General features: G+C 42.9%; 1 long non-coding RNA gene across 9 annotated transcripts in view; it reads right to left on the reverse strand.

Moving 5' to 3' along the window:
• The window catches only part of LOC104683350, a 93,639-nt gene that overhangs the window by 59,486 nt on the left and 7,494 nt on the right, over nt 1–26,659 (reverse strand). For 6 of the 9 annotated variants that reach the window (XR_005602995.1, XR_002043418.2, XR_005602996.1 and 3 more), the window contains exon 1: nt 1,437–1,870. The exons of 1 other annotated variant lie outside the window; for it this stretch is intronic. This is a non-coding gene — a long non-coding RNA (uncharacterized LOC104683350). Of the gene's footprint in view, nt 1–1,436; nt 1,872–26,659 lie in introns of those variants that run through there. 2 more of the 9 variants (XR_005602997.1, XR_002043424.2) reach the window with 2 other exon arrangements.

Here is a 26,659-nt window from a genome sequence, read left to right on the forward strand (position 1 = left end):
TTATAGAATGTCATGCTACTCTCAGCTGTATGTGTTTCATTATTCATCATTGTGTTTCAGTCAGACAAACAGCTTTAGTTTCCACTGCACAAAGTCTACAAATATAGGGGCTGTTATAACCAGAAAAATATACTATTTTTTACATGCTTGCTTCTTTAGAGAAAAAAGTAGTTCTGGTGTTCAGCACTATCCCCAGCCTGATCTACACTGTAACCATCAAACCTGCAAACTGACTGTGGCACTACACTGCACTGCTCAGTACTTTATTTTTAATATACCAATATGTCACACTTGAATCATTTTTTTGAGCAGTTCAAGAGATTACTTTTAATGGAGATGTTAATCACAGGCAGCATTTTACACTGATTGATGAAATAACAAGACAATTTTGTGTTCTTCACTTAATTATCTGAAAGTCTCCAAAAGCAATTCTTGCATCATGAAACACACTTGGAATCACTACCTTATCTGTACAAATCACCAGGAAAAATGTTACTGCAGCCACTCTCTGAGGAAGAAAAAAACCCGGACTCAAGTATTCGTTCTGCTCTAAACAATGAAGCGAAACCAGCAGAACTGAGGGACTGGCAGGGCAGATGTTTCTCAGCACTGTTCGTGCAGCCAATAGGCTGCAGATTTCCCAGCTATCCTGGCCCTTCAGCTGCTTTCAGCAGCTTCACACTCACATTCCATTAAAGGGGGACAGTTAATTCTGTGAACTGTGCTGCTCTGAACATCACGGAAAACAAAAATAACCAACAGAAACACAACCAGCTTCTAACTGAAGCCTTTCCCTTCATGAATATAAAATCTTTTACCAGTGACGGAAGTTCTGCAGTGAGTAATGGAAGATTCTTACTCTGCTGAAACCTACTGCAAAACCACTCAGCAAAGCCAAAGCTGATGTTAAATCATAGCTTTGCAGGAATCACTAGAGCTGAACAGGAGTATAAAACAAGGTGGAATTTGATTAGATATGCACACATTTTCTTTTTACATGGACAAATACTGCTTGCATTTATATCAGCAAAACCCAGCAACTAAAACCGCAGAAGCACGTGGCTGTGGTGGCACACATAGTGAGATTTATGCAGAAAACTGCCCATAACTGAACAGGCTTGTCACGAGAGGCACAAACTCAGCATACACAAGGCCTACAGTATGTGTAACATTACACCCCGATTTGTTTTCTGAGCAGTGTTCTCCATGGGAAAATCCAGTCCTGCAATTTAATTCTCTTAAAAACATATGCAAGGCACATTTAGGAGGATTTCAACTCCCTGTGCAATTATAAGGATTGTATCCCTTTCTCAACTAGAGTAATAGCATGCACACACACTACTAAAATTTTACCATTAAATTACTTGCACCACATCTAATGACTCCATCTAAAAATCATTCCTAGAGGCTGCAGAAAAAATCTCTGTAGTACTCACAGGCCAGGAAGTACTCCAGACGAAGGGTTATTCTACTGCAGCAGTGTTAGAGCTCTTGACTACTGTGCACCATGCTCTCCTGGGAAGAATCCCGTCTAGGAAAAGGAAGCCCTTATCACCAATCCTGTTGGCTTTACTTCATTACTTGGAAAAACAAGGTCTCTGGTAGCAAACAGTCCTTATCTGTGCAGACTGTTAAGGGTGAAGACCCATTCACTTCTTTCCACATAGCTGGATATTTCTGTTTAGAAGTATAAACCAACTTCAGGGACCCAGTAAGAGCTTGTAGGAGGACCCAGAGTCTCTCAGAGTTTGCTGGAGTGACAGCAGATTTCCCTCTCACCCAGTGGCTGGCTGTTCTACCTCTACTTCTAATGCAACACATTAGAAGTATGTCAGTGTTTTTGGCAACAAATGGGACGGGGAGCCTGGACAGGCGCTCCAGGAGCCTTTTATTATTTTATTCTGTTATCAGTCTCACAGAGTTAAGACAGAGATGGTACAGAGCTCATGCCGTCAAGGGCATCCAAAGACTTCCTGGTTACAGAGCATTCTTAAAAGCTTTTTAGCCAATAGCCTGCTTCTAAAAGTTACAAACAGCTGTCTTAACCAGTCCCCAATCAGTGCACGTACTTCTGCTATGCACAATGCTCCCTTGTTATGCCTTTTATAGAACAATACACAATATTCCATTATTAAGCTTATACTTACCTATCTTGCTAAGCATATTTTTTTTGCAACTTCAAAATCTATCTAGGCCAAACCTAGAAACTCTAACCATTGTTTTTAATGTCCTTGCTTGCTGTATAACTGTATCTTCTTCTATCTTTTCACAGCCAGAGCTAAATCCTAACTTCTTTTGTTCCTTATTTTCTGAAACCTGCTTTTATTTCTCACACCTGAAATCTTTTCCACCTTTTGTGTTTCCCCACAGAGAACTAGAGCAGACCCCAGCTTCAGACCCCTCAGAGGAGCCAAGAATACTACAACTTCTTGTAAACTGAAGAAATCCTCTAACCCTTCTATTTCAATAACACAAAGAGCCACAGATATTTATTTTAAGAATTGTCTTCTAAAGCTCCTACTTAAATAAAAAGGGATAAGAACAAAGATGCCAAACCATTATGGATGAATCCCTAGACTGAATCTCTAGATTGTATAACATCAAGTACAGCCCTGGGTAGAGTTACATACATTGTGTTTACCAAATCAACATGGCACAATTTAAAGTAGCCATTACAATTTCATTGCCATTTATCATCCCAAAGACAGAGTGGTAAATAGAATTGTTGCAACAGCAAACCTGGGCCAGCAAGAACCTTAGCCTGTTTGGGAAGACTATAATTTTTTTTGCTCTGGCTGAAAAACCTTTATTCAGGTTATCTGCCTTGAAGAACAATTCTTTATCAATCTATAGGAGAAAGTTTCACGAAGGATGTCTGGACTTCAGGTGTCTCTCTTGAAAGCTGTTTATTGCATAGGCGAAGTTACAGCATTTCAGGGAGTGGGTATCCAGAGCCAGCCCTACAGCTGCCAGCTCCAGCTGTGGGCATACCTGAAGCCTCTTTCTGTTCAAGTTACAAAGCATTTTATACTTTTCTTTGCAGAGTATCTTAATACATAATAACCAATAAGCACCATACACAATATCTTTACGTTTGCCTATAGCCTATCATAACTACTACCATCACCATATTATAGTCATTATTATCCAATCACAAGAGTAAGTAAGTTACAATTTAAGCTTACAACGGAAAATTCTCAGACCTCTCTTTTTCTTCCTACATCGACATTTCTTGTTTGCCTGCAATATCTCTTTTTGGTAAATACATGTTTTCTATTTACTTATGCTCTTCTTGAGACTTATTTACTTGGTGAAAAACATGTCTTTGTAGTCACATACCTTTGTCCTATTCATAAAAATCTCCTTCCAACTCATCTCCAACCTTTGCCTTCTCAGTTATTCAGTGGTCAGTGTTTCAGCAAAACATCTTTTACTCTATATCAAAACTTGCTTCCATTTCTACCTCATCCTCAGTTTCTACATTCAGAGATCTTTCTGCCAAGCCTACATACCTGTGAAACTTTCTCACCAAACTTTCATCCTCCCCAACACAATCCAGAACCAATTGTAGAAAGACAGACGGGATGAGATATAGGGGACAGTCACAACAAGTCCTCTCACAGCTTAGCCAGGGCCCTTTAACGCAGCAAGGAGACAACCAGAATGAGTGTCTGTAATGATTTTGCCCTCAAGTCCCCTAAGCCCTCTTCCCCAACATGTGTAGGTGAATAGAAAAGTAGTAGCATTTAGAGTCACGGTTATGCATTGCACAAGATGCTTCCTACTTCCGTGAAACTTTAGGTGATACCTTGTGGAAAGAGGACACACAACCCTGGAAAGGAGACTGACTCACAGAGCCACCTCCTTATGACATCTGCCCTATGTTAGTCTTTCAGCCGATGTAATTATAACCCTCAGTGCAAGTCTCAGGAGGAAAGCCGCAAACCAGAGGGGGAATGAACTAGCAGCATTTTATAGTTAAGGTCACACCTGAAAAATGCCCACAAAAAAAAAAAGGGGGTAACAAAAAACAATGTTTGGGTCAATGAGCCCTTGTTGCAAATAATCTGTGCTCCAGCATGTCCTGTAATCCTGTCTGAATTCCTGGATGTGACTGCAACCAGAAACAGCCATGAACCATCCTCCCTGCAGTCATGACATATTTCCTGATGTTAGAGATATTGGGTAGAACCAAAACCAGGAGAATGGAATTAATACCAAAATCCACCCCCCTAGATAATTTGTTTTCCACAAGTATGTTAAGAACATTAAATAGGAAACTCGTCAACAAAATTAATCCTTGTCTTTCTATGCCAAATGCAAAAAAAAACACAAAATGGGTTTTCACTGAAACAAGAGACATCCTGTCACTTGTCCATAACTTCATTTGATTTAAACTATAAGCATAAAAGAAGCACAGCTATTTAGTTCCAGGAATCATGTTTCAGTCGTGGGATGTTTTCTTCTGTGGACTAACATACCTTCTTGCATCTCTAGAAGTAAATATACCATTAGTGTGGTGTTGGGAAATACATCTAGAAAATAATTCTTAAAAGATCGCTGTAACAATATAGGAGCTGAAACGTCAACGATTTACAACAGCTCAGAAAATAACCTTTAGCATTTAGTCAGTAGAAACCACAACAGAGAAATGGCACTGGAAAAGCATTGTTAATTACTAAAAATAACAGCCAACATCGATAAACACTTTCCTCTAAGGGAAATGGTTGAAGATAACAGACTTCTAGGCAAAAAAAGCATCCACTGTAACTGAAAGAGAACTGACAACTCCCTGCTTTACTCAATCACAACTCCTTTTCACTAAGGCATTGCCTTGACAGAAGGTAGTCATTTCTGGCATAATCTATGAATGAACTAACTCATTATCAGCAATTTTACAACTTCCTGTGCTTAGGAACAAAGTGTCTCAAAAAAAGAATTCAAAACTGCCACATGGGCTTAGCCGGCACGACAAAAGCTGATGTTGGCAACTTCATTTGGAAGAGAAATAGCACAGGTGAGAGCAGGGGTGAGAAGAACAGCAGAGGTGAAAACAGACCCCAGACCAAGAAAGGGGATGAAGGACACTTCCCACTGAGTGCATCACCACTGCAGCGTGATGATGATCCAGTCCCACAGCAACCAAACCCATGGGTTTCTTACAATTTTTAAGGTTGAAAAAGACCTTTAAAATCAACAAGACCAACCATCAAACACAAGTCCTACTTCAATACAAGTAGGAAATCAAGTTAATAGTGGGTCTTACACTATTTCCCAGTTTAGGCAGCATCATTATTACCTGAAAGCCACTACATTAATTGCATGTAAACCAAAACATCCAAAGGGGAACCTCAACCTGGTTTTGGAAGCAGGGCATGGGGATAGGAAACAACAGGAGACAGACACTGCTTGGTGCTGAAGCACATCTCTTAGCATGACTCGATCTGCACTGCCCAGGTTTTACTATAAGCAGCAGAAACATCCAGCCATTCCGTGCCCTATGAATATTACCAGGGGAAAGGCCTTTAAACACTAAACACCTGCTTTGCTGGAACTGCAATGGGCTTCCCACCCAAGACAGGTATCTCACCCTTGAAAGCTATGAACCCATCTTACCCACATCCTAAACCAGTTTTATCTTCTTCTTGGTCTCCCATGAAGTTCACACAAGGAAGATTCCCTGAGCTGGAATCAATGAAAAAATATAACTAATAAGCTGCTTTTTATAGTCCTCACTATTGGTTCAGAGTGTAAGTTACCTTTACAAGATGTTCATCTTAATACCAGGAGGAGAGCACAAAACCAGAAGAATTCTCCAAGGATATGGTACTGCAGGAGCCCTGCATTAAAGTGCACTATTTAAAGTCAATTCTGCCTGGTATAGAGACCAACCTATCTCACACTGCCCACAGCTCATTGATTTCACCAAGGCACTCTCACAACCAGAGGGCCTGAGGAACAGATGGCTCAAGTGCAATGCTGCAGACCTGCAGCTGAGCAACACACAGCTTTCAGTCCTGGTGTGATCCCTGCACATGGAAAAAAATCACCCCTTGTTCCAGCCTGTTTGTTTCAGCTCACTTTCACAGTGAGATAAGCAAATCAGCCATTTTTATCTAAAGCCAGGAATCCTTTAAAGTTCCAAATCCATGTTTTCTTCATAAAACAGATCTCTCTCAGATTCAGCAACAGCACATCCAAAGAAATCACAGAAGTTGGCTAAAAAACAGAGGGAAGGGAGCAGAAATTACATTTACAGAGCAGGAAGCAGACGCTTCTGCAAGGGTTCTGCTCAGCCACTGGAGTGCCTAAGGGAGAATTACAAAAGAAATAAACTCTCTGCTCAAAGTATGTAAACTGATAAAACAGCCTTGCTTTGATGCTTGCTCTGCAAGAAGCATTTCAGCTGAATCAGTAACACTGCTTGTTCTTCACTGCAGTGACACTGCAGCATCTGCAGAAATATATTCACATTTTAACGGTGGTGTTTATTCCAGAAAGCACAAAGTTTGTGATGCTTATATTCTGGAGATGCAATCTGTGAGGGAACATTGCTGCAACCACTCAGGCTTTGTCATGGGACGGATGATAAAGGATTCAGCCTTCTGTAAAGAATAGTATGCTGGATTTATGTGCATATTGCATTTCTCCTGTAAGAACGCCTGACTTTCAGGAAACCACAGATAGATCCAGGTGGAGAAGTATTCAGGATATAAAAACCACCTATTGCAGATTAGATTAGAAAGGGAAGCAGCAGCTGAGCTTAATATATGGAGAAAGAATCGAGTTTAGTTTATGGTCTTTCCAGAGCAGCCAAAAAATAATGATTCATTTTAGAGTCCTAGTGCATCATTGTTAGTTTTGCAATGCCAAAGTTTTTAAATTTGGCAAAATGTAACCAGTAGGGAATATAGAGCTCTGGATGAATATCAAAACAGGGAGGATAGGCAAGCAGACGACATGCTGCATTTTTGAGTGCTCTGGGTTTTGAGCAAACCTGCGTTCTGTTATGTTCATCTCCCATCTAGCATTTTTTAATGAAATGCAAGTCCTTTGCTGTGTCCCAGGTTCAGTATATCAGCAGATACCCCAGAGGCAGGGCAAGCAAAAGCCTGTTTTTATAATAGAGGGTTTCATTAAAAAAAAAAAAAAAAATCAACAGTTTTATTTTAAGACAAGAGAGAGCTCAAAACCTCTATCACACTCACTATTTGGATTTATTCAATCTCAAAAGGGCTGCTTCCAGTTACCACAGTGTATATCCAGACAGAAAATACCTCACTTGCTTTTCCCGTGGGCCTTCTGTGTTTTCCCTTTTCTGCCTTACTACTCCATCACTCTCCTGTCCTCATGCTCTTTTTGCTGGAGGCTGCAAGACCCCCTTTGTCATTTGGCACTTCTACACCAAGGTGACAGCACCCTATGATAAACCAGCCCCCCTACACCAGCAGCTTCATTGGGGCAGCACCCAAATCCCACTGCCACGCCCTCAGTGATCCCAGTCTTGAGGGCTGCTCATTCCATTGGATCCCTCTGAAACACTGCCGCAGTTTCCATTGCACCATAGAAAAGACACTTATTTTTTAAAGGTCTAAGAGGTACAAATATTTGTGTGGCTCCTAAAACTAAGCCAGCCTCCTCAGGTGCTCTGAGCCTACCCTATTATCCATCTCCCTCTCCATATCTGAAATACTTTTGCAAAAGTTTCTCTGCCAATGGAGCTGATGTGATTCATCAAGCAGCAGCAAGAGATGCCTGCTGAAGGGAAAGCTGCTTCAAGGACTGAGGGCAGTAGCAGAGCTCTCAGCGTAAGCTTCTATTTCCTTGTGTGTAAACAAAGCCATGACAGGGTACAGCATTCACATTTTGACTTTTGTAGAGGTGTTTCACACTACATATGCTGAAAAAGTCATTAGAAAGAAGATAGAGGTATGGCCCTGTGACATTGTGCAGCGCTCTATTTGGAGAGCAGTACATGAAAGAAGTTTTAGTTACACCATATTTCAGTTGTTTTCATTTAAAGTTCTCTGTAACTTTCATCTGGGAAAAAGCATTAAGAAAATTTATATTTATTCTGTGCTAATATTCAGAGTCAAATTTCAGATTTTTTTTCTGTCTCCTTACTCCATTATCATCAGTGTTCTCAACAGACTGAGATAGCAACAACAATCTCTCACTGTCTCCCCATATTTTTGATCTTTACATTTTGTAAGGCAGCACTTATAAACCCCACTTTTCACCAACAAATCCCTTACTAATGATGACACAGGCTTCAAGAACACATGTTCTCTTCCTTTGTGCTGGTAGGAAAGAACTGCTGTCAGCAATGACTCCACTGACTCCAAAATGTGACCTTTCTAATCCCACAAAAATTGTTTAGGATGGCTTTTCATGGCAAGAGGTAGCAGCTTCTCCCTGTTCCATTTGGGCCTCTCTGCCTTAGATCTCTCTTTGCTCCAGCATGTGGAAATAACTCACAGCATCATGTGAGCTGTCAAAACAAGAGGCACTGCTCAGCAATCTGATGCTGCTCAGTAAGTGCAGAGTCATGGGCTCTCTCCAAAGAGGTTTGCAAAATTTTATTACGCAGGAATTGGGTAAATAAACGCATAAGACCTCAGCAAGTCATTAGAAAGTACATGGTCAAACTGGAACTGCTCTGTTGAATTCTGGGAAGGACGTTTTATTCCCCTCTCAGTGAAGCAAGGGTCACCTCCCTTGGGGTAGGATGTAACAAGTACTGCCAAGACATCCATGGGAATTGCATCAGTTGGACGTGTGTACAGCACAGGGAACAGACTCTGAACATCAGTTCTGCATTTCCCTTTTGTGTTTAAGTAATACGGTTACTGCTTATGTTTTAGGGTTTTTCCCAAAGGTCTGTCAGTGCATTTGTCACTGCTGTTAAATAATATCATTTGAAGGTCAGTTAGAAAGCACATTTCCTGATGTTACTCATATTCAGTTTGTCTCTCTAATTCAGGTAGGGATAAGGGTCCACTCCACTAGCCACTGCATTCAAACCAGCCAAAACCCATCCCAGCTGTAAAGGGTTTGCAGCGGGCACAGAGGTAACAGGGTGGTTATGTCTCATTCATACACAAAATACTCCTCCCTCTTTTGATGCACTGCCTCCCTACAGGACACACCAGCTCCTCCCCTCCAAGGATCCACAGCAGTTAGATTCCCAAAAAGCAGATCACTATAGTACATATACAGGGTCCCACATCAGCTGCACTAATTCCTTACAGCGCATCTTTGTATTGCAGGTCAGCTCCAGAGCTCATATTTAAGAAGAAAAATAGGGAACCTAAACCACCGCCATACTTCCCAATTACCCACACCCCTTCTATACCAGGAAAGCACCAAGCAGCTGCTGGCAGTGAAATGTTTCCAAGGAAATGGGTTCTGAGCTGTACTGCTGTTACACAAGAGGTGCAGCTACTTAAAAAACAGAGTTGCCTACACTAGAACACTCTGTAAGTTAAAATCACTCCCTCTACAACTCTGACAAGATTTTCATGCCATCAATCCTGCATGCACAATTTGAATGCAGCAGCCTTGCAGGAGAGAGGAAGTCCATGAACTTGGAAGTTCCACTCATCTCCACACAGCCAGCTTGGGATAGAGGAAGAAGTGGCATCCTGCCTTGTACAGCTGCCTCCTGATACTCACAGGACTTTCCTCTGCTATTAGTGTGTTCATGCAAGGAGCAAAAGAAATACATTACCCTTTGCTGAAAGGGTTCTCCAGCATACTGCTGCTATTTTCAATGGCACAGACCTTAGAAGGATTCCGGGAATTTGGAAGCTTGAAAGAATTTACTTTTTACACACTGCTGGCACAGCCAATGAAGCCTTCCAAGTCCCATAACAACCCATCCTCCCCAGATAATCTGTTTTCTCAAACATTTAGACATCTCAAGGCCCTGCTTGGATATCTGTGAATGTTTATGACACTGCTATGTCACTCCTCCGTGATGCTGCCTGAGTGCTTGCCTTATGTCTGACTCCTGAAAAAACATGGCTGTTTATAAAAGCTTTAAATGATGCACACAGTGACGGGACACAGCAGATTCAGCACACTGTGTCCCAGGCTCTGCTGTTAAAAATAGCCTGGACTGCATCATTGCATTTGTTCTGATCTAGAGAATTCATGTACTCTCTCTAGTGCCACTAGTAAATAATTAACTGTTTAATATAATGAGTGTCAGAATAATTTAATGTTTAATCTGTCTAGAGTTTTTGTTGTAGTTTTAACTCTTTGCTGCCTCAGACAAGCCACTTCTTTATAACAGACTACTAACAGAAGAGTTGAAGGAGAATATTGACTTCTGGTCACCTTTCTGGGTCTCTACCTGTTTAGCAGTGACTTCTTTGCACTACCATTTAGAGCTGTGTAACAGCTTCAGTGAACCTTCAGACCAGCATATCCATATCTTCTCTGATCCCAAGGTTCTTTAGGGAGCCGCAGTTGGGGATATTACACCAGTTCTTGCTTCTCTCACCAGGCACTGCTCTGTCTTTATACTGCAAGAAAAAAAGAAAACACACTCTTCCTCTTCAGAAACACCATGTAGCAATTGTTTGTTTTTCTGGACCATATGGAATTTCTTTCCTTATTTATGTATTTTGGAATGACCTCTTAGTAATAGCTGTTCAATAGTTACGTTCAAGACAACAGCCATGTAATTTCATTTCCAGGCTTGTAGGAAACCAGCACCAACGTAGAAAAAGCACAGTTCAGTATTTATGAAGTGCTGCCTTTCCATAAAGGGTGAGAACCTGGCTATCATCATAAATGTTCATCAAAACCAAAACACAGCTACAGGTGAACAATAATTAATCCAGAACAATCTTAAGCACACCAGAGTCACTGGAAGTGCTGGAAGATTCAAGAGATTTTGTATCACACCTGAACCGTGCAGAGTGCAAGTCCTAGGGAGCTGCTGGAAATAGAGGTCATTAATAACGTGCAGTGCATTAGCACAATGAACCATCAATCTGCAAGTTGCCACAGCATGTGCCACAAGAAAACTTATTCCTGTATCCCCTCAAAGAGGTTCAGACAACTGGTGCAAAACAGTTGTCACGCCTCCTCTGTTATTAGCCCTAATAATCCTTCAGGGAGAAGAGAACGTTTATCCCCTTGGTAGTTCTGTATGAAAACATACATTTAAACAAAGTTGCAACAGGGTTCAATTCATTGTCAATATTTTGGACAGTTGAGAGAAAGGTTTATGTTGTGGACTATTGCTATGCCGGGTGCCGCGGCTTCTGTGCCAGAGCGCGAGGTGCTGCGATCTTCCAAAAGTGTCTCGTTAGCGAAGGCACTGGGCAGGACCAGCACACACTCACACACGTGTGCACACACACACACGGACAGCTTCAGTAATATGGGTCGACGGCAAAGAGGCAGAAAGGGTCTCTGTATAGAGTTCCACGGACAGAGGTTTATTACAGCCACGCCCTAAAGGGATCCAGAGACAAAGACAAAAGACAACAGAGGGTCCGGGTTTAAGTAAGGGAGCGGGGCGAGCACCAGAGACCAATGATCTGCGGGCATGAGGGCGGCACAAAGGCAGGATTAGGGAATGGGAGCCAGTGGGGAAGCTCTGGGGGAGTAGTGAGGGACAAGGGCCAATGGGGGAACCTGGACCGGAGAACTTTCTAAGGCATGGAACATCTAAGGTAGCAAGGGGGCAGAGGGGCCACGGGCCAACCAGGAAAACGGAACTGGGGTTCCTTAACATAGCGGAACAATGCATGCTGGGGGAAGCCTTTTCTGTTCACCCTAACCTGGGGAGCATCTCTGATACCAGGGACTGTCTCACCTGCAGACTCTCTTTGTCCCTTGTACCACTGGCTCACTGGGCACCACAGTGGACTAGCTACTGGCAAACACACATCATGGGTTATTTATTTCCTAACTCTTTCTGAGGCACCTTCCATCTTTTTCTGATACCTTTATCTTTTTCTCTGGTATTGATATCCCACATTAAAATGAGCTGGATCTTGCACTGACTTGGTAGAGCCACTGCCTATCCTTATTGTCCTTATTCCCTTTTTAAATCTAGCAGCTCTCCTACAGCCTTTCCATAGAAAAAGTCTTCAGAAAAAGCAGACTAAAATTTTTTGACCTTCAGCTCCTGCCGTGGCCGCCTTTGGTGCAAGAGGCAGGGTGACCTGTGAGAGATACCCTTAAGAACAACGTTAGGCTCTCTGGGACTGGCAGAACTGCTCTTATAATATTCAAACCCACAACAGCAGGAGATGCCTGTAAAGCATTAGTCCTTCCTTCTGGCTCAGGAACCTGAGGGAGGGGAGATGAAGAGTTTAGTGAAAAGCTGTGATTTAGAGGAATATTAACCTTGAGTTCTACACATCAAAGCATAACCAGCTATGAGCATGACAAATTAGAAGGCATCTCTTACATCTCAGGGCAAGGAAAGAAAAGTCAGTGAATGAGACAGCTCTGCCAGTCCAGGACAGCAACCAGATATCCTGCTCCTAATCTAATCTGTAGAGTCTCTCTTATGATTTGGGACTCCTTGAACAATTTTGTGATGCACTATCCCATTCCCCACATGCCGTATATTTTGTTTCTGAACTGAACGAGGACCACCAGTGCAAAGAAAACATCAATATTTACACCTTCTGTTCTTTCAGCCACCTCCTCAATAGATTTGCCAGAAGGATCAGTTTTATGTGTCTTCCAGAAAGCGCCATCAACCTGCCCTGCTTAAATGGCCAAAGAGCACTCACACACCTTTGTGCATTCTCGTAGGTAAATTCTGGTATGGGTGTAGGAGGGAAAAGAGATGCAGATGGGTTCATTACCAGAGCTGCAAGGCTACACCCAGCACTCTCAGACATGACTTCTAGCCCAGGCTTTGCTAATATTTTTGGGAATCTGACCCACCTTCACGAGGCAAAAGGAACATAAAATCTTAAAGCAGCCTCTCTCAACAGAAAAAAGGAAGGTGTGGAAGCAGCACAGCACCAGCGATGCAATGGGCTGAGCCCAGTCCCTGATGTGAGACATGTCATCTAGGCCAGTTGATGGACTCTGCAGTTTGTGTCTCTGTGTGTGCAGACACAGAGCCAAAAGACATATTTACAAACATTTTAATTTTCTTAAAAGGCTTCTTTGCAGACAACTACTTCAGTGCAGTAATTAGCTGGAGATTTTCAGAAAAGGCCAGCTCCCGTGAGTGTTTATCTAGTGGCTACTTCATGCCTGTGAAAACTTCAGATCTCTCCTCAGTGTCTGCAAAACACCATTTTGTATTAGAAGCAATTACCCCTGCTTTGGCAGTAATACAGCTCTTACAGAAAGCTTTGTCTCCTCACTCCAGTTTTGTCCCATGCAGCCATTTCTTTAATACCAGTCTCTGCACAACACTTTCAGAATTTGTGCTGCTGTAAAAACCTTACTTCAAACCAGCTGACTCTTACTTCTCTCTCCCTAAATCTAAAATAATTACTTTCTGATATCTGGGGCTTATAATAGATAGGATACGCGCCAGGGTGAACAATAGGAGGAAATGAAAGATGAAATTATTAGCCTGGAGTTAAACAAGAGATGAAATAACTCTGAAGTGTTCTGGATATAAGATAGCCTTTATTTTTGAAAAAAGTCAGGATTTTGATCCTGGGTGGGGAAGACTCTTTCAGACAAAGAGACAGTTGCTATCCTCTTCCAATCCTTGTTTCACCCCAACATATTTTAAGGATCATTTCTATACCTGCATGACCACTACATTGTTTTCATATTGCCTATGATTCAGCAGGCTCTATTATGAAAATGCTAATTGGCAGCAGGATAGACAAACCATACCTGATAAGGGAAGATATGGTTTATGGAACACAACCCAAAGCTGGCAGCAACAAACTTCCCTGGTTTAATCTCAGACAAAGTTCAACACAATTCAAGCTGATCTGGTACTGGGGTACAAAAGAAGGGCTGCACAACCAACAGCCTTCACTCACCATCCTGCTGAGAAAATGATGCTGGCAGTACTAAGCACATTCTCACTTCCACCCTAGCGTCTTCAGAGTGAGGGAATTACATCAAACTCCTTTCTTTCTTGTTCTATTTAAAAGCTAATGATCAGGCTGGGAAGAACATGTGGTCACTGGGCACTCATGAGAATCTCCTGTGGCCCCTTTTCTTCTCAGCAGCTGGTGCAACTGATGGTTTTGGGAGAGGAATTAATTCAAGCAGCTTGGCTTCAGCTGAGGAGTCAGGCTGACTCAGGCTGCAAAAGCACACATTTTCAGAACAAACTAAGACAAAAAACACAGTAGTCTGCTCATAAGGTTGCATTCCCAGGGAAGTGGTGAAGTCACTATGCCCAGAAAGATTTAAAAGATATGTAGACGTGGCACCTGGGGACATGGTTTAATGGTGGCTTGGCAACACTGGGTTAAGGGTTGGACTTGATGATCTTAGGGGTCTTTTTCCACCTAAATGATTATATACACAGGGGGAAGTAAAACTACCCCAAAAGCCTTCACAGATGTTTAGTGTGAGCAACTGCCTCAAAATGAGGCCCAGAAATGGGCCCTTTTTGGTCACATTGGAGTTCATTCAAAACATGAACCCAAGTTTAGGGGCAAAACTTGTACTTTTTTTAGCTGAAACTTCAGGTCAGAATGAAGCATTTCTCAAACAGCTAGTAGATCAGCTACTTTACTTCCTATGCTATTTTTCATACTGTGCTATTGATTTTGTTTGGGCACTGCAGATTTTTTTTGTGCACTGAATTTTTAAGGCTGTTTTTTCCCTTCTTCAGTAATGATGTTTGCTAAGGTTGGACTATAGAACCAGTTGCACAGAAGTTGCCCTAGAACAAGTGGTGGTCAGAGAGACCTTCACTTGACACAGAAACCAAAAACCATTTCCTCTACAACCTGCTATAAAAATAATAAAATATGACTGTTACTATTAATCTTCTTTGTTGCTGCCTGCCCGAAGGGGCTGCCCTCCCCACCCCGGGACCTGCCCAGGTAGGTCTGGACCTGTCTCTGCCACGTGCTCTGAGACCTCCTTTGTTCCCAGCTCGGGTAAAAGTTGAAAAAAGCACTGACTCTCCGGAGCAGTGTCCAACTGGCCACTTACCCCGGGTCTGCCCCCTGCCTTCCCCTCTCCCTTCCCCCGAATAAAAGGAAGAGCCCAGGGTGGCCTGCCCTCTTTGGCTCTGCTACCTTCTGCTAACAGCTTCTGCGTGTCTCTGTCTTGGGACAAGAGCAATCTTGGCAGGATTAAAGCATAGAACAAGAGCTGTATTGCTACCTCTTTCCTTCTGCTCTTGATATTAGTTTTGCAGCTATCACTTGCCGCTTTTCGGAGCTACTGAGTCTCTGGATTGCCTGTGCTGTCTCTCTAGGCAGCTCGGGGCTTTCCAAGGCACTGAACGGTGAGCTGAATGACTGAGCAAGCTGTGAGCATTTCATTACTTCTTGGCTTGAATGATGAAAGCTATTAAAAAAGTTGAACTTACTGTTCTTTTGCTGAAAGGTGGAATTCCATGAAAATGTATATTATTCAGTATTTTACAGTTAAAAATTATCCAGAAACAGAAATTTTTACCTATGATGTGAGATGGGAATTGTGGGTAACAAGGTGTGCCCTGTTACCGAGGGGTAGGTGCTCAACCACTACATTAAAGGTGACTCAGCCATGCTGGGACATTTAGCCCCAGCCTTGCCCTTTCTGTGAGCTTATAAATAATAATCACTTTTCAGGAACCACCTTATCATTCTTCTGGGGAAATTTTATACTGCCCTGGCACTGTCTGCTTTATGTACTATAGTGATAGGTCTATTAACTATTCAGTGCATTCATGTTTCCTGCTGGGCACTGTTGGTATCAAGCAGAACCTCTGGGTATTGTCTGGCTTTTGGTGCCTTTGTAAAACTTCTCTGAGCCTGGTTCCCCTTCACAGACAGGGGATTGTCGTGATTTGACACTGGCCAAACGCTGGGAACCCAAGAAAGCCATTTGCTCAGAAAAAAAAATTAACGAAGGGCTCATGAGTTGAGATGAGGACTGGGACAAAAACACTCTAAGGGCAAAACAGGTTCAAATTTAAAGGTATAAAGAAAATTTATTATTAACAGAGTCAGAGGAGGATAATGAGAAGTAAAATAAGCCTTTAAAAGACCTTTTTCCCCCCCCCAGCCCCTCCCTCTCTCCCTCTCTCCCACCAACAGCACAGGGAGACAGGGCATGGGGGGGTTTTGGTCAGTTTGTCACCTGAGATCTTTTTCAGTTTGCTCAGGGAAAGGAGTCTTTCCTCTGCTATGCCATGAGTCCCTCCCAAGGGCAAAACAGTTTTTCCAAAACTGCTGTGGCATGGGTCACTTGTCCACAGGGTGTAGTCTTTTAAGGATAGGCTGCTTTAATTTGGAAGCAAGGGCCCTCTCTCTCTATCTCTTGGAGCAGGGGCCCTCTCTCTCTCTATTTGGGTCTCCCACTGGATCACAGCTTCCTCTGGCATCCACTCGCTCCGGCATGAGCACTCTTCTCACGGGCTCTGAGTGGATCTCTGCATCCCCCGTGGACTTCATGAATTACAGGGTGACAGTTTCACCATGGTCCTCACCATGGCTTGCAGAGGAATTTTGGCTCCGACTCTTGGAGCACCTCCTTCTCCTCTTTCTCCACTAACCTGGGTGCTGCTATATTGTTCTCTCTTACACGTCCTCACTTCCTCCTCTTCTCTATCTAGAAGAAAAATTGCTGCTCATAGCTACTGTTGCCAACAAAGATTCTTGCATCCCACAGCACTGAGAGCTTGCTCTCGTCTAGGTTCTGCGTTGGGAAATCGCTCGCCATGTTTCTGCTGTCGGCCACGCGGTCCTGCTGCCATTGTGTGGGCGGTGGCAGCTGCTGGGGTGCCACTGCTGTTTAACGCTTCTCTTCATGCAGGGTGCAGGGAAGGAGAAGCCGCCGCTACTGCCCCTGCCCTTCTGCTCATGGCTGGCTGGGGCAGCCAGGCAGGCAAGGCTTGCCACGGGCTGTGCTGAGATGGCAGCAGCTCTGCAACACTGCGGGCTGCGCTGGCAACACCTCGCCAGTCCCGGAAAAAAACCTGCGCGTGCACTGTTTTGATTTCCTTCTTAAATATGTCATCACAGAGGCATTACCAGTTTCTCTAATTGGGTCAGCAGCATGTCCATCTTCAGAGCCATCGGAGATTGGCTCTGCCGGACATGGTGGAAGCTTCCAGCAAAAACCAGGCTGTGCAAAACCAACACAGGGATGAGTCTCTTTTACAAAATTTCCATGTAGTATATCCTCAGTTGGCTTTTGACCTAATGTTGTGCAAATCTTTGCTCCCCTGGAGAAGAGTTGGAGAAATAAGATAGAAAATATTCCAGACAGGAATGTTACATGTTAAAAATGTGTTAGACTGGTTTAAAGAGAGGATATTAAGGATGAATTTGAAATAGGGCATTATTTTGCATTAGGTACTTAGACCATCTCTGATGTCTGTTTAATTTTCCTGTTGATACCTTGTATTTCTGATTATTACTCCTGGTTGCATCAGAGATGCATCTTTAGCTCAGTCTCTCTGAGGAATAATTCCTGATTCATTAATGGTCAATAAATACAAGAGAAAAACCGGATAAAGCCTCAATGATTGGGCCAGTTGTCAGCATTGTAGCTATTTAGAACACTGTCACTTCCAATTTGCTTGAGAATATACATGAGGCCAAGCTCAGACACCACAAGTGAGAGCATCAGATAAAATGATGCAAAATTATCCCAGCAAGGCTTATGTTTCTAGATTTTGCGAGTCATTCATCTACTCAGTAAAATCATCAGTAGTGTCTGATCTCACCAGATTTCTTTCTGTTGTTTGTGGCCCTCCTGTATTTCTGCTGCTATTAATCAGACACTGCTGCAGGCCAGGATTTGGACTTGAGGACCCTGATGGGTCGCTTCCAACTCAGCATATTCTATGTTTCTATGACTGTATGATTCTAGGAGGGGTATGAGAGTGGTTCTTCAGCCCACTATGGTCACCTATTTTGTTTGGTAGATAAAGGTACAAGGTATACATGGCCTGAAGTCTGATGCTGTTGCAGCAGCAGCAAAGCTTAATCATGTGCAATATCTATGCAGCATAAAACCTGAAAATCCATACCAGTCACATTTCCTCACATTCAACTCAGCCATGCCCCAGATTTATGGGCCATTTCTGAGTGATTTTGTTCCTAGAAATGCATCCTGTCTAAGACTACCTTTGCATGCATCATGCTGCTTTTGATTTAATCTTGATTAATTATTTTTGTCCAGCCATTCAGAGCCCACTCATCAGGGGCACTGATTTATGATGAAAGGCATGAAATAGCCAGATTCTACTAAAAAGATTTGCAGTTACAAGACTGAAGCATTATTTTTTGGGGTTTCACTGGTAATTGGTAATTTTTCAACTAGCACCTGTGAGTGGACAAGAGGATTCTGTTAGGCATTTTCTGGGATGATTACTTGTTTTATTTACTTATCTGTTTTCAACAGCCATGTGAGAATAGCAGTAGTTGTGGGTGTTGAACTACATACATTTAAGTAAGACTGAAACATTCTCAGCACTAAATGGAGGGCAGGTAAGACAGGTGCTTCCCAGCACTGAGCACATCTAATACCTGGATCTCTAGACAAAAAAAATACAGGCTTTATTGACTTTTAATGTAATCAGTTGAATGTCCAGAAACAGAAGTGTTGAATACTGACTTTTGTACCTCACAAATCAGCTGAAAGCTTTCCAGATACACTCTAGCTTTCGTGCCAAGATAAAAAATGCTGCTCCCGGAGTTTTCATGGCTGGTATTTTTGTGGGAGTTAAAAATACATATATACATATTTGAACAAATTCTTCCTCTCCTCCTCCCATGCAGATCTGATGCTGCCTGTTTGCCTGTGGTGAGAGGGGAGGCAGGGACAGCCCTGGGACTCTGTGGAGCAGCCACATCTCTGCCCCTCAACTGCTGCATGGGCTGGGCTTTACTGCTCTGCTCTTCCCTGCTCCTCTATTCTTTATAAACCAGTTTGTGGTAGCTGATTTTATTCTGGGGTGTGAATGCTCCAAGATAAAGGTGTCTGGTTATTTTTCAAGGGATTGTGTGTTTACAATGGAGAGGTGGCAGAGGGTCCGAATGGAGCTGGGCTCAGTAGGTCAGGCAACTCTCCAAAACTGAAACAGCTCAGGAAAGCTCCTAACAGGCAACAGGCACCACGTAGGTGAGTGTGTTTCTTCTTAAGAAAGATTAAGTCTTTCTTCTGTGCTGTGGTGTTGCTCTGTGCTCCTTGCCAGGATGTTAGAGATACTGCCCTTGTTTTACTTCCCCCCTGGAAATACGGGATTTCCGATCCCAATTAAGAAGCACTTAGATATTTAAATGAATTCAGCGTAACTTATGTAAACTTGGTCAGGAAATGGTCCATTAAGGTACTGATGACCAAATTTGGGCTGCAAAGCCACGCTACTCTTTCAGCAGCCCATGGCTCACACCACAGACCAATGGTTAGCTGGCTCACACCACACACCCTGGTTAGGTGACTCTGGACAGAGTCACACACCCAAAAGCTCTTCATTTCTCTCTCCAGTAAAAAGCCCTTTGCATTATGTGCAAAGAGAAAGCTCTGGTCAGTAAGACATACTAGTTTTTCCTCTGCATTATTTTTCACAATCCAAACAGGACTGGCCTCTTTCAGTGTGTATGTTGGAGCCCAGTGAGTAACACATAGGAAATGAGGGGAAGGATGCTGGAAGTTCTGTGGCATCTTTTGTAATAGATAGGGTCTTAAGCCCAGTGTCCTGGATAAACTCCAGTTCTGATAATTGCATTCTGCATAGTTAAAATCCCCCTGCAGTTTCAAATGAATCCATTCCTCACTTCCTTCCCCAAATAGCTTTGCTTTGTGCTGCTGAAGAGTTGCTTTGTTTCACCTGAGGGATGATGGCATTTCATGACTGTATGAAATGGGCCTGAGTGCAGTTTGTACAACACTCAGTGAAATACTTTGGGATTATTCATAATTAAGTATCCACTCCCTGCAAGTGAATGGGTTTATAATGTTGGGTGAAGTAGGGCAGCACAAAGCATTGCTTCTCTCTGTACTTAAATGTTGGTAATATAAAACTTAAAAGAGCAGTAAAAGACAGAAGTTTTGTAAAATCCCCCTTATACAGCTAAGCATGCAAGCTCTAAGTGACAGTCTCAGTCTTTACTTTCCCATATTGTTATTGATAAATTGCTCTACTTCAATTTCCTTTTCCTAAGTGGAAACATTACAGTTGTAACTCCAATCTCTGGCCACGATACAAACTGATTCTAAATCTTTAAATTGTGTCAATGGGAGGAGGTGACAGGGTGTGTAAGGAAAGCTTTTTATTTTTATTACTAATTTTCATGTGTTCCAGGGCTACTAATTTCATGCAGATGTAGAGAGACCACAAGGTATTTCTGCTGCAGTCAAACCCGGGAGACGCCTCAGCATCATAAACTTGCTCTGGCATGATCTTGTCCCAGCAGTGTGTCTTGGTAAGAAATCTGAGGATATTCCACAAACATCAAAACATACAAGTCTTTCTAGAGCTGAGCCAGTGACCTTTTTCAGCTCCAGCTGGTTGAGTTACAACTTTGTTCCCTTTCAAGATTCAGGCTTGTCGTTTTTGTGCTCATTGCTTATGGTCTTGCAAGAATGTCACAGGCATTTTGTGAATTTCCAGCCTGTCCTGGAAAGAGATGGTACCACCTAGAAGCTCTGTGTCCCGTAGTCGAGATACACTTTCTGGGAGCCTTAGTAGGGGAGAAAATAGCCAGGACTCCCACCCTTGTGAGCAGTATTCTTTAGTAATACTATTCCTCTGGCCCAGGGCTATTACTCACAAGGCACAAGGTCAATATAATGGTATAAGTAGATTCCTCATGCCCTTTTCTTCTCTGCAAGGTAGGGCACAATCTGCTCCTTGATTACTCCAGCACTGTTTTGATGACGGCTAAGAATGAAATCGATAGAAAAGATTATAGAAAATTATGTATGATGTGGCATTCTTGAGAAAAAAAATATGCTTAATCTGAAACAGAAAAATGCTGCCTTGGGAGCCACATGTGTGTCTCATTTGGAAAAAAAATCTATACTGTTATTAAAGTAGCCACAATGAGAGTATTAGCTACAAATTAGGTATGTGTACTGGGAAGGCAGCTTTGTGTGTATGGGAGAGGGGCAGCAGCATGTCTTACCCTGTGAGACACATCAAATGAGAAGCTGAAGGATCTGTGGGCTGGGCAGAGGTCAGCTCAGGACCCAACCGAGCCTTGATGCTATTTTATACATAAACAATATTTTGAACATAAACCACAATAACTTAAGAACAGTCCTCTGGCAAATAAATTATCAGAGAGTAAATACCACGTCTTTCCTTGAAGATTTGGAGGGGCAGGGAACCCAGCATGACTAACAAACCACAGCTGACAGTGTGCCATGCTTCAAATGCCAAGGAGCACGTTCATGGCACTGCTCCCCTGAGGACTTTGGCCTCTCCACATGGCAGCCTCGTGCTGTCAGAGAGGACCCCCAAAGCCCAGCTATTTGGGAAGCTTTCTCCAAAGAAAGGGAGAAAGCCTTTGGGAAGGCTTTCTCTCTTCCCAAACCATTGACTTTTTCTGCAGCACCTGGGGAAAGATCCCCTCTCCTTCCTCCATTCCCAAACCCACATTGCAGGGTGGGTCCTCTGGAAGAGAAAATAAGCAGTGATTTGCTTCCCACATACTCCTTTGCCATGTCACCCAAGCTTGTTCCCCTTCACCTTTCAGGAAGGAGGTGCTATTCCACCCTCAGCTTGAATATTAGCAGCCCTTTAAAATTATATGAGAACTGGCTGGATTGGGCTGGAGGGCTTCTCTCCCAGGCCCCAATGCTGCCCTGATTTTGAAATAGGAAATTTTCATAAGCAGTGCTTCAGTGATTTTGAAACTTTTAAAAACAAAACTGGGAAATGAGTAGTGCATTTCTTTTTAATGTTCCCACCTGCCCTTTTTTCTTTTTCTTCCATGAGAAAAGTTAAAAAAAAAAAAAAAAAAAAGAGGAGAGCGGGAGAGAGAGGAGGAGGAAACAGGAAGCATAGATGAGACATTATTCCAAACCGGATTATTTTGATTAAAAGTCCTGTCAGAGCTTTGATAAAAGAACGTCTTTTCCCCAGGTGCGGAAAGGACCATGGAGGACAAATTAGTAGAGCATTGCTTGTGCCTCCCAGCAGAGTTAACTCTGTTAGAGAACTGCCGTGAGAGCGGTATTTACATAACCACCCTTGGTGGGAATCGCACACGCGGCGGTGCTCCAGCTTCCCAGCCAAGAAACCGGGCAGCGACAGCTCCCAAGGTCCCGGAATTTGCGCAGTGATTAAATTCACAGGGGTAATGCCCACGCAAGGCTGGGCTCGCCGTGCGCTCCTCCCGGGCCGCGCACGGGAATGTCCGCGGGAGCGGGGCTGCTCCGCACGGGAATGTCCGCGGGAGCGGGGCTGCTCCGCACGGGAATGTCCGCGGGAGCGGGGCTGCCCCGCACGGGAATGTCCGCGGGAGCGGGGCTGCTCCGCACGGGAATGTCCGCGGGAGCGGGGCTGCTCCGCACGGCGGGCTCACAGCACCCCCTGCTGCAGCTCTGTCCCTGCCGAGCCGGACGGGACGGACACCTGGACACCGGGCACGGACACGCACGGCTCAGCTGAGTGCTCAGAGCTGCATGGTGCAGGGACACCCGCGTCTAGCTACTCCATCGGAAAGGATCTGGCTGCAAAAATCCTTTCTAATACTTTCTAGACACACATTATCATGATTTTCGGCATCAAAATGAACTACTACTACCTCTTTTGACTTCCCTCCTCTTTTCTTGGTGGCTAACCATGCCACCAGTGAAATTGTGTATGCTATTTAAAACATATATAGTTCTTAATTTAACTCTCAGACATTGGTTCTTGCTATGCCTACAGGCACTGGATCGAATAATACTTGTGGAATATTTATTCCTTATGAAAGTATGTAAGCCCTGTAATCAAATCAAGGCTGAAATCTTTCTGATTAGCCAAACAGATTGAGCTCTGTAAATCTCACACCATAAGACACACTTTCCTGTCCCTAGATCTTTACTATGGCTTTTTTGCAGTGTCCTCCAGAGTTTTGCAACATCATTTCTGAGATGTGGGAGGCAGAATTGCATCTGCTATTCCAGTCTCACCATAACAACAGAGTAGGAGAAGGTTAAACCATTCATTCCTTGTTCTCCCATGTCCCTGGTCTCATCGGGTCAACTGCACTCGTGATGCTTTATTTCATTTGATTTCCTCTAAGAAGATGATACAATTTCCATTCAGAATACCATTAAAAGAAAAATCTTTTTTTGCTTTTAAGACCTGAACCTTTTATTGTGTGTCTGTGAAATATTAACCCCGATCCAGTAAGTGAAGTTGTTTTGAACCCAGAAGAATTAACATGACCTTGGTTAGCAAGTATGTTTAAGAAGGCATCCAGCATGTGATGTTCACCTGTCTTTTTTTTTTTTTAGAGAAAATCCTATCTAAACGTATGCCTCAGGAAAGAGTGCAGTATTATTTCATACTACATGAGACACTTCTTTTGCATTCACTATTTTCCCTGGTGACAAGTATGAATTCTTCCCCCTTAAATAAGGAAACTTGCCTTGCAGTCACAGCTGCTAAAAAGAGGTCACCTTTGCCTTCAAAAAGAGGTTCTTTAGGAATCTGAGTTCTGCCATCATCTCATTCTTGGAAAAAAACCTAAGATATAGCCACGTAAAGAGATGTATTTATAACCACCATTGGTTTAATTTCAAACTGTTAGTTCCTTAACACCCTAGCCATAAAATAGCTGTAAAAGCAACTGCTTGCAAGAAGCCCTTGCACTGTCCCATGAGCACTCATAGCTACTTATTTATGATGGAGATCATAGAAGAAGAGCAGAGAAAATTGCACTTACTCAGATTCCTTGAAGCAATTTTTTCTCCATAAGAACTGCACATTAATCTATTGTGTAAATACAGTTTAGGGTCAGTGTTTAAAGCAGAGGTGATTACTCAAGGATGGAGGTATAAGCTGTTCTATGCATTGAACTGACAAAACAATGTGTTTGCAGAACCGGGTACAATCCGTGCTTTAACTCCCAAGTCAAGCACAGGGATCTCAGCAAGTACAATTTAAAAGGTAATTGAAATATCAATATATATCTTCACATTGTTTTACTTGCAGCGAGACCATTGTTGTAGTACATGTCAACTGAGCTGGCCAAGAGATCTTATGTAAGTGCATTGAATGATCAATGTTGGCAAAACAGGCTCAGACTGCACATGCACTGCTCACACCATGGCCAGAATGGCTCTCAAGGGGTGTCTCCAGTAGTGCCTGGAATTACTACAGCAAATGCATTCCCCAAAACCCATTCAAGGAACCTTAAGTGGAGTTGCAGAAATAACATAAGGCAGTGACTACAGGGTGCACTATTTAGGATGGTTCCAGTTTCCCAAATTCTCCCCAAAATCATAAGGCTTTCATGGGGGCACCCTGCGAGCAGCCCAGGCTGGGGAGGTGGTGCCTGGAGCCCAGAACCCCCCATGGTCTTCTGCGCACCACTGCAGTACAAATACTAAACAGTAGTCAATAAGCTGCATTTCTAATGTGAGCTTTTTTTTTTTTTTTTTAAAAATGTAGTTTGTTGATGAAAACTGTGACAGGAGAAAGCTAAGTCACTTATAAATATTTATCACCAGTTATTTTTTCTATTCTCAAGAAAGAGAATATTCTCTTTACTGAGAAAATAGAGTCTCATTAGACTTTGCAGAAACCAATTACATGATGCTCTTCATCTTTCAACTTTCATAGGTTCTTAATTGCTGTGGGAGAAAGAGTTGTTGTTAAATAGCTATTTTTATATGATCCAGATATTATGACTATTGAACCAGTAAAATGCACAGTATATTTATGCCATTGCTCTTAAACTTTTTATCTTCCTGGATTATTGAGGTGGTCCTTGCTAACTGTCCAGTTAGCAAGATAGATGCAATTAAAGTAAAATGGATGGGATAATAAGTTTATATCCACTGTACAAAACCCCACAGGCATACACAGATCCCTTGTGCATCCACATCCCTCTCAGCTAAACCAGGGAAGACTCCAAAGGTGTGCTGCAGCTTGAAACTATAATTTCTCCCAGCTGAATTGCTCCAGGCTCTAAAGATTCAGGAGTTCATTAAAAACATCATGACATCTAAAAATAATTACTAAATGAGAGTTTTAAAGGTGGCAGGCTCTTAAATTGCCTTCTGAATTTTGGCCCTGCAGCTTTGCATGCTCAGCTTTCTTTTTAGAATCTGTTAGTGCACTAAATATTTACTCCTTTCCTGTCCCTTAATGAAAGCTGAGATTCTCATGAAACATCACAGCTAAATAACCTCACCTCACCTCACCAATACCAAAAATTAGTGACTAACAAACATGGAAGAGACACTGGCAACTTTCAAATAGGATACACCAGAAGGGAGGTTATTCATCCAAACCCTTTGAGATATCTGTTACTGTTAAGAAAGAGCTGAGGAAGCCAAGCTGTTCTGAGGCACAGATGCCCTTGGAATGTCGTGCTGATGGAAGTGCATGGATATGGCTGGTTCTCCAGCCTCACCAGAATAACATGCAACTTTCTTCCTAAAGAGTTGAAGGTAAAAGAGGATCTTGAGTTTCCCCAAACAGATCCACAATTGATGCAATTGGGCTAATCAGAAAAACTGAATTTATGGAACGGACATGCAAAAATAGGAGGAGAAGAAGCATAAGGAAGCCAAAAAGACCCAAAGGCTTTACTCTGCTGAGAGCATTTTCCAGGTCCTTAAGGAAAAATCACTGCTCCCAGCAGGCAAACTTCACCTTGTCCTACCTGAACAAGTGACATTCACCATCACGGTATATTAGAGAGGATGAGATGGGAGGGAGTGTGATAAATTGCTGTAATTAAGGAAAGAAAGAGGCACCAAATTAGCTGTCAAAGAGCAGGACTGCAAAAGTGCACCTGGGATGAGACAATGCACGGGGATACTCCAGGCAGTAAAAGCACAGGACCCCAAACATCCTCTGGGTGCTTCTGTCACACCCTCCTTTCACAGCCTCCGCAGGGCGAAACTTCCCTTTGCTTTTCAGACTGTGTATAACACTGTGTAAATGACTCCTACAGCAAGGGGAATGAGTTGACACTACTGAGGGCTTTGTAAGGCTCTGCAGGGTGTGCTGGGATGCCAGTTGTGGCACTCAACTGAGAGCTTAATATTGCTGTGCCCCTGCCTGCAAATGGTGGTTGCTAGGAGGCAAATATCATATTGAGAAACCTGAAAGGAAGTAACAATTCCAGGTCTGGTTTGGGGCTCATTGAAGTCTCTGTTGATTTTAAATAGGATGTGATGCAGCCTTTAGCAAAGGTAGTGGAATTTTTTTGAAGAAGCAAAAATGGATGTCGTCCAAATGACTCCATGTAATAAGGATGGACAACAATGGGCCATTGGAAAGGAAGAATTACTGGGGAAAATGAAAGGCAGCATCAAAGAGCTTCAGTGAACAAAACCCCACCAGATAAAGAATCTTTCT

Source organism: Corvus cornix, chromosome 12 (genome assembly GCF_000738735.6).
Source record: "Corvus cornix cornix isolate S_Up_H32 chromosome 12, ASM73873v5, whole genome shotgun sequence".
In the NCBI taxonomy this organism is placed as follows: domain Eukaryota; kingdom Metazoa; phylum Chordata; class Aves; order Passeriformes; family Corvidae; genus Corvus; species Corvus cornix.